Source organism: Aotus nancymaae, unplaced genomic scaffold, assembly GCF_030222135.1.
Source record: "Aotus nancymaae isolate 86718 unplaced genomic scaffold, 86718_ANA_hifiasm-v0.15.2.pri h1tg000012l, whole genome shotgun sequence".
In the NCBI taxonomy this organism is placed as follows: Eukaryota; Metazoa; Chordata; class Mammalia; order Primates; family Aotidae; genus Aotus; species Aotus nancymaae.
The window spans coordinates 477307-484612 of NW_026988423.1; the positions used below are offsets into that span (position 1 = coordinate 477307).

The 7306-nt window shown below is 42.9% G+C and overlaps 1 pseudogene; it reads right to left on the reverse strand.

The window, feature by feature from the left end:
- Nucleotides 1-6227: 6227 nt before the first annotated feature.
- LOC105719498 (large ribosomal subunit protein eL13-like) lies at nucleotides 6228-6903 on the reverse strand (annotated as a pseudogene).
- Nucleotides 6904-7306: the final 403 nt, after the last annotated feature.

Sequence of the window (7306 nt, forward strand, 5' to 3'; positions counted from 1 at the left end):
ATTACCCAGTCTCAGGCAATTCTTTATAGCAGTATGAAAATATACTAATACAACCATACAATCCCAGGTACGGCAGGTCATATTGCTTATCTCTCCTTCTCACTCTAGTTCATTTCTATATCATTGAGTTAACAAGGATTGTGAGGCTGTGTTGAGCTCAATGGGAGCAAGTGCTATAATTGATTAACAGTGCCAGCTGCTGCTAATCACTGGCCTCATTATTGTTCTGTGTTCATCCTTGATTTCTCTTCCTTTTGATATTTATCTCCAATGTGTCTCAAAGTCCAATCAGCTAAAGTTCTCAACTATATCCTGATTCTGATTAATTTTCATAATTTCTACATCTGTTGGGTATGGTAGGTTATTCTGTGGGAACAAAACCGCACATCTCTGCAGTTTAAATGGCAAATGTCTCCTTATCACTCAGGCTGCATGTCCCTTGCATATCAAGAGGAAGCTCTGCTCCACTTCTTTCTCACTCCAGGCCCCTCACTGGAAAGACTCCACAATCTGGAATGTCCCCAGTGACAGTTGCAGGAGTATGTAAGCACAGGGAAATCTCACCTAGCAAGCAGGTCCTTTAGTCTGGAAATGATACGCATCATTTCTGCTTCCAACCCATTGGCCAGAACCAGTTACATGGCACCAATAAATTATAAATGGAATACAAAAGAATTCTTCGATGTGCTTGGAAGGTGAGGAAAACAGACGTAGGTGAATGTTAGAATTCTGGTTCACTACCATCTCTCACCTGGATTCCTAAAACATCTTAACTAGTTTTTCTGCTTCCACTCTGGCCTCCCTGAAGGGCAACTAGAAAATCTATTGCAAAGATAAATCAAAACATCTCTCTCCAGCTAGTCATTTGATACATAAGAATTCTCCTTCGGGAGGGAAACTTCTCTTGTGTCCACAAGACCTTCTGTGTTGCCATGTATTCCTATGACAGGAATTGGTCAGAGCATCTTCACACAGAACCAGATGGAAGTGGAAAAGCAGGAGTCCTTACGGAGGGTGGCCTTCTACACTGTTCTCTTGTGGAGAGCACGCGAGGGGTTGCTGTGAGAGAGGCAAAGATATGTCAGCTCTTGTGTGGGGTCTTTCATACAGATGAGGATTGTGGCCTTGCTTTCATTACTCAGGTCACAATCCCTGTGCTAGCTCTGCTGGTTCAGCTTGATATGAGAATATAAGGGAAATAAGGAGTGGCTTGTTTTCCCTCCATACAGGGCAAGGGCAAAATAAGCGATGAAGTCACTCACGGACGCATGGCTTTCCTCTTTCTTATCTCAACTCCTGCCTCTGGTAACTCAAAAGTCGTCATCTTCCAATGCTTTGTGATGGAAAGCAACCCTCAAAAATCTTTGCCAGTATCTTACTTAATATTTGAGGCAGTATCTTACTTCATCCGTATTACTTCTCATATTATTCGGACTAAAATGAGCCTTATGGACGCAGCTACCTATACCAAGAGGGAAACAGTAACAGCATAGAGAGGAAAACAAGCTATGCCCTCAGATCTGATCTCTGTGATGCTTTCTGTCCTTCAGTGCTATTATTATCTATTCTCTGGTCCCAGACTCTGGACTCTCTTGCTCCACCCTTCCTGCACTGACTGATTTGTTTGGACCTGACTTCTGATTATTTTAGATTTATGTTGTCTGTCCAACGTTTTTAGTCTTGACTACTTCTCCAGAGTCACTATGCAGATTTTTCTTCTGTATAATTTCATTTCACTTCATCTGTTCTATTTTCCTTGAACGTATATCTGTCCTCAACGTGCTTTCAATAATAATACCGATATATTTTATATACGCAGGTCTCAACATGACATGCATTTCTGGAGGGAATGCTACGTTCCGTCATATCACCAGAAATAAATATTTTGAGAAATAAAATTTACTTAATTTGAAAAAGCTATTATGGAGGTTCTGAGATTCTTCACCACAGAACTTTCATTTCATAAATGTGAATTCACATAAATACAGAGCTGGAAGAAACCCTAGCTGTCTAGTTTTATTCTCTTAATACACAATTTTGAGGAAACTGAAGCCAAGAAATCATAAGCCAAATGTCCAATATTACAAAGTTAACTTGTGTTGTGCTAGAAGCCAGGTCCCCCAGGCCCAGGGCACTGGCCTGTCCACTTCGTGACGTTGTCCTTGAGTTTTACGTTATAATCATTACTGAAGATGTTGATACCCAAGTATTCGTTTTTACAGTGTGAAAATATGTTTGGAAATCTTTGGTTTGGGAGATTTAGCTTTGGAGCACGGAGTTGTTCAAAATAAGAAAAAAAGTATATCCCTCTACAGAATGTAGTTATAAATTTTATCTTTTACATGTTGAAGATCACCTTGCAATTCTCCTTTTTTATATTAGACACCTATCTGAAATCCCCCTTTTTGTATTTTATTTTGTGATGCAAAGTCCATTGTTGCCAAATGGAAATTAAATCTAGATAGGGCCTGACAATCTGGAGCATTGCTTTGATACAAACAAAAAATACCAATGATAGAAAAAACACAGAAATTCATAATCTAACATGTGTTTCTTTCTATTAATTCCTCTGAAAGAACCAGAGGCATCTATGAGCCACAATCGCACTGTAATTTCCCATTCTAGAAACATTATGTTTGTGTTTTATTATTCTAAGCCACCTTTGGTCTATAATACATCTACCTACAATTTATCATTGCTTACTTGGGCTAGGGAAGAAATTGTAAAAGTGTTTACATGTTCGAAATCTCCTTTATGAAAACACAATATATTTCCAAAAGACACAGGTCACGGAAGCGAAGTAGTATCCAGATTATTCATCTCTCTTGATATAAAATTCTTTTAGATTTTAGTTCAACATATTAGTTATTCCAAATTCCATTTTCACCTGGTCTATGAGGCTGCAAAGGCTATTCTGGAAAGCGGATCCCTCTTCACCTGTACGTGTTTCTACCATATTCTTGACCAGTAGAATCAGACAAAGCTAGTAAGAGACAGGAGTCAAAACCGTTTTCCATCAGTGGCTCATTGCTCTCAGTGAGTGTGAAAGCTGTGGATTTGGAACAAGATAACAATTCCAAAGTGCAAAGCGTGGGGAAGGAATTTGAAATGGTTGTGTCTGATGAAGATGTGCTACGTGGCCTTGGGGAATATCACTCAACGTCTGGATGTCTACATCAATCAACAGAAAAGGTCAACAGACATCTGCTTCTCCACAGTGCTGAGAATTGACTTAAAGGTCTGATGGCAGTGAAAAGTACTGAAGGACTACCTAATACATGAACTCCTAAGTCAGACCTTCATGAGAATGTGAAGGGAGAGAGCCAGTTTGGGATAGGTGAGACTGCTTGATTACCTTGAATTTTAGGGACAGGGCAGTTGTGATTAACTGCATATTCTGGTTGACTGAGGATCAGCCACAAAACCTCTTTTACTTCTTTTATTGTCGTTCGAAATGTTTCTGAGATAATGGACTTTTGCAATAATGAAGAATAATGTGAGACATTGAGATTCTGGAGTTAAGTAGATTGGCATTCGGATCCCACCTTGACCATGTAAAATGTATTCAGCAGTTGATTTAGCCTCTGTGACAAGCTTGAGTAAATCAGGGTGATAATTGTCATGCAAATTGGTTATGAAGGTTAAAGTAAATTAAATTTCCAACTGAATATAAAGCCTTAAAAATGGTGCATGGCACATAATAGATAATAGATAACTCCAAATGTCTTAGGTTGGGTTCTTAAGACACAGAGCCTGAGACAGGGATTTTTATGCCAGTGATTTATTGAGGGAGTGCTCTCAGGTAAAACTCGTCAGGGAGGGAATGAGAGAAGAGGAATGAGGAGGGAACAGGACGATTTGCATTTGCTTTGATCCCTTGAGGAACTCTAACTGGTGAATGACATCGCAAAACCTTCCCACACTGAGAGGTGCTGTGGGCGAGTGGTATGCGGGCAATATTTTGGAGCCCTTCATCAACAAATCATTGGCTACTGGCACCTCTGGAGATAATGTGCAACCGCCCACGTCTTTCTGGGAAAGATGTTTCCAGCCACTGAGGGCAATTCTCAGGAGTAGTGGGCAGCTCTGAGCTGTTAGCAGACAACACTTATAGCAGCTGGGGGATGAGGGCATTGGTCTGGTGAAGGATATGGGCAGGACAGTGTCTTCTATATTAAAGATAGCTGAATGCTTAATGAGGACAGAGGCTATAGCTCATGTGTTTTTATATTTCCTACTCATTCATTATTGAGTCATTCTTTCAGCAATTACTTATTGTGTGCCACCTCTATTCCAGTCACTCTTTAGGCACATGGGCTACGTCAGTGAATGAAATGAAGATCACTTCCACGTGGAGCTCACATTTCAGTAGGTTCAGTAGGAAAGAAATCATAAGCAAATAGGTATATAAATAATTATATATCGTATTATGTGATGATAAGTACTATGGTAAATGGATAAAAGGATTGTTTTTTGATCATTAAAAATGTGCGCCATCTCAAGACTTGATTTCTAAACTCTGGTCTCCCTGCAGAGTATTGTAGATGTTTATCGTATAGAATAACATAGGCATGGATTTTTATTTTATTTTATTTTGTAGTGGAAGAAACCTTAGAGATCAAGGTTTGCTTGAACTTGCACTGATCTCAATATATACTTTACTTTGCTTTTTGCCTAAGGTTTGATAGAATCTAATTTCTCGATTTGTTTTTATTTCCTCCAAAATTGGAGTTTTGACAGTTTTTAGTTCATTATGCTTTCTGACATTTTGAATTCATTCATTTGTTCACTAATTTTATAAGCAGAATTTAGTGCCTACTATATGCGAAACACTGATAAAGTTTGTAAAGGGTAGGACACAAATCTCTGCCTCCAGGAGCATATAATATATGAGGAAAGATAAGTCGGGCATACTAATAGCTCTACCATAAGGAAGAAAGCATGGGAATCAAGAGACCTACATATGAAGCCATATGGAAGAGTGAGAGATTACTCGTGGCCAGCAAGGTTCAGAGAAGCCAAATGGAGGAGGTTCCCCCTGGGGCTCAACGCCTGTCTGACATACAGATACTTGGACACGTAGATAACAGGCTTTTGGAGCAGAATGAACCTACAGCCAAGAAATAGAGGCAACAAAACGCTAAACGCATTTGCAGGATAACGAAAAGCTCTGGCTGGGTCTCACTCCTGAGGCGAAACAGTGAGTTAAAAAGATAAATGTATGACTCAAAAGAGAAGAATTTTAGTCAAAGGTGAGCTCTGGTCAAAGATTTTTTTGGTAGGAAGAAACAGAAACCCACTGAGTTAACACACAAGGATTTAGTAAAAGAAAATAGGGAGACTGCACAAAATTCAAGATGGAGAAAGTACAATTAGGCTCATTAAAACTTGCAGGAAATTAGAAGGTTTCAAGGGCTCCTGCATCTCCTGTGAGATGTTTTGTCTCTAGGTCTTGTGTTCACTTCTCCTTCATTTCTCTGCTGCACCCTTCTCTTTCCCATACTGCTTTCCTGTATTTACTTATTTTTCTGATACAGAGACTTGTCTGGGGATGAACAAAGGCGATCATTTCCAGGTCTTGTGGTACAAAGTTTTTGGGAGATACCTGAGCCAAGTCACCTGGCAGTGGGAGGCAGGCATCGGGAGCTTGCTGCCCACTCAGCAGGTTCTGGGCTGGGTGCCTTTGCAGGGGAATTCCGGCAGGGCAGGCAGGATGGGGGACTTGTCATGCAGATGGCCTGGCTGAGTAGCTCCATTCTTCAGGAGGAAGCGGAGAGCCTAGGAAACTTTCTGAGTAGGAGTTTCCAGTTCACTTATTATTAGTAGTATTACTTTTTGCTATTTTTGCTTTCTCAGTTTTATGAACTGCTAGCAACATTGGTTCCCTCTAGAATTGTTAACTGTGCAAACTTGTACATCTGAAAACAACGAGTAGATGGCACCAAGGTCTCTCAGAGACTCAGTTACATTAGATGCCCCTGGTCTGGGAGTGTATATGACAGCCCCTCACTAAACTCACTACCTTCCGTTGAAAGTACACGTCTTAAGAATTTATCTCCCTGTGAGATTGAGGGTTCTTTTAAAGCACGGATCACATCTTAGAGCCTAACATAGTGCCTGGCATATAACAGAACATCGATAAATGCTCGTTTCTGTTTTTCGGAGGAGTGTGTGTCTCCGAATATACTTTAACTGTATTTTGTTTTATTGCAAGTCCCTAGAGGGCTTTACTGTTTCTTTTCAACGTCCTGTTCTGCAGCTTCCTTGGCTCTTTTTGCTCGAATGCGAAGCGCCGGGCGTTGGCCCGGGCCATGCGGAGACCAGCGAAGGCTTTGCGATTCTCGTCCTCAGGGATGACTCGGGCTTTCTCCTTCTTACAGACACTCCGGATGCGCAGGACCGGTCCCGTCAGCTGGTGGCTTCGGTTCTTCAGCAGAACTGCCGCCCTTCCGCGGGCTGAGGCCTTCCCGGGGAACAAGACGACTTTGGAGCGGGACTCCTTCAGCCGCCGCCCGTCGGCCTGCAGGGACTCGGCGGACTTATTCCGCCTCCTCGGATCCACGGAAATGCCAGTGGTCCGGGCCGCCTTCTTGTGCATGGCGGCCACCCTGAGCTGCTCCAGGCTGAAGCCTTCGTGTGGTGCCGAAGCGTGGGGCCGCGCACGGAGGGCGGGATGGGCCGGATGGGCCGGAAGGGCCGGAAGGGCTCGGATGGGCCGGAAGGGCTCGGATGTGCTCGGAAGGGCTCGGATGTGCTCGGATGGGCTCTGCGGCGCGCCTCGGCTTGCCGGGCCTTGCGTCTGCGCATCTTCCGGGCCGGCGGGTTGAACCACGTGGCCACGCGCCGCTGCCGGCGCACGTGGAAGCGGCGCTTCGAGATCGTGCGGTTCTGGCTGGGCGCCATGGCTGCCCATGGCCCTGTGGCTCCTGCGCGGGACGGCGGCCAAGCCGAGAGGCGGCGGAGCCGCCGCAACGCCTAAACGGTATGTTAGATGTATGATTCCGTACAGACGTTAGGAATGAAGCGCTGCCGCCCACACACCGACAAATTAGAAAACTGACAGACAATGATTGTCTGCCCCGGCTCTTTCCCTGAGGAAACAATGAGGAAAAAATGGGACAGGCTTATGAGAAGATTTTTGACATTGAAATCAGCTTTGTATTTGAATTCCAACTTGCCATTTACTGGTCAGTTGGAATGAGGTGGGGCAAGTTACTTAAAACAGCTTGTTTTCTCATTTGTAAAGTGGAATTAATACGTATTTTTATTTATATACATGCAAATTTGTGTGAGATCATGTATCTCA